We start from the raw sequence: 625 nt of genomic DNA, 5'->3' as shown, positions 1-625 counted from the left end.
TATAAATTGCACGTAAATATTTTGAGAGCGGTTTTAACGTCTGTTCTGATAAAGAATCCTTATATTTGGATTGCATTGTTGGGGAAAGAGGAAACAAACAGCCCTCCCCCCCCACACACTTCAGATCACAAACGACAGTTTGACTGATAGACTGAGGATAACGAGACTAACATGAGTGACGGGAAAAGACGAGGAAAACAAAACCCATGTGAAGACAGTGAAGATACGGAAGATACGCCATACATCCGATATTCGAGACCAGACAGCAGTCCCCGATGGCTTCTGATATTTCTGCATTCTCCTCACAGTCATGTTAAAACTATCGCCTACTGGACTTCTAAGGCATTGCTTATTCAGGAAAAATACTGCAGTCTCCTCTTTCAATACGAGTCCCCTGTGGCAATTCGAATAGTCCCGAGTTAAGATGTGCCTTGCATCCCAGAAGTATTGCCTCAGTTTCTTGATTCTCGCGAGGCACTTGTTCTGGAATTTTGATATTTCGATGAATCCGCGAAAGCTGACGGCGAGTGAAACTGGAGACACGTTTTCAACTGTTGTATTGCTAAATTGTAGAATATTGATATACGGAGCGCATTCTTGGTGCTTATCTTTTATCAATTTCTTT

This window comes from Penaeus monodon, chromosome 29 (assembly GCF_015228065.2).
Source record: "Penaeus monodon isolate SGIC_2016 chromosome 29, NSTDA_Pmon_1, whole genome shotgun sequence".
Lineage (NCBI taxonomy): Eukaryota > Metazoa > Arthropoda > Malacostraca > Decapoda > Penaeidae > Penaeus > Penaeus monodon.
The sequence above is the reverse complement of the archived record's forward strand: the minus strand, read 5'-3'. Positions refer to the sequence as shown.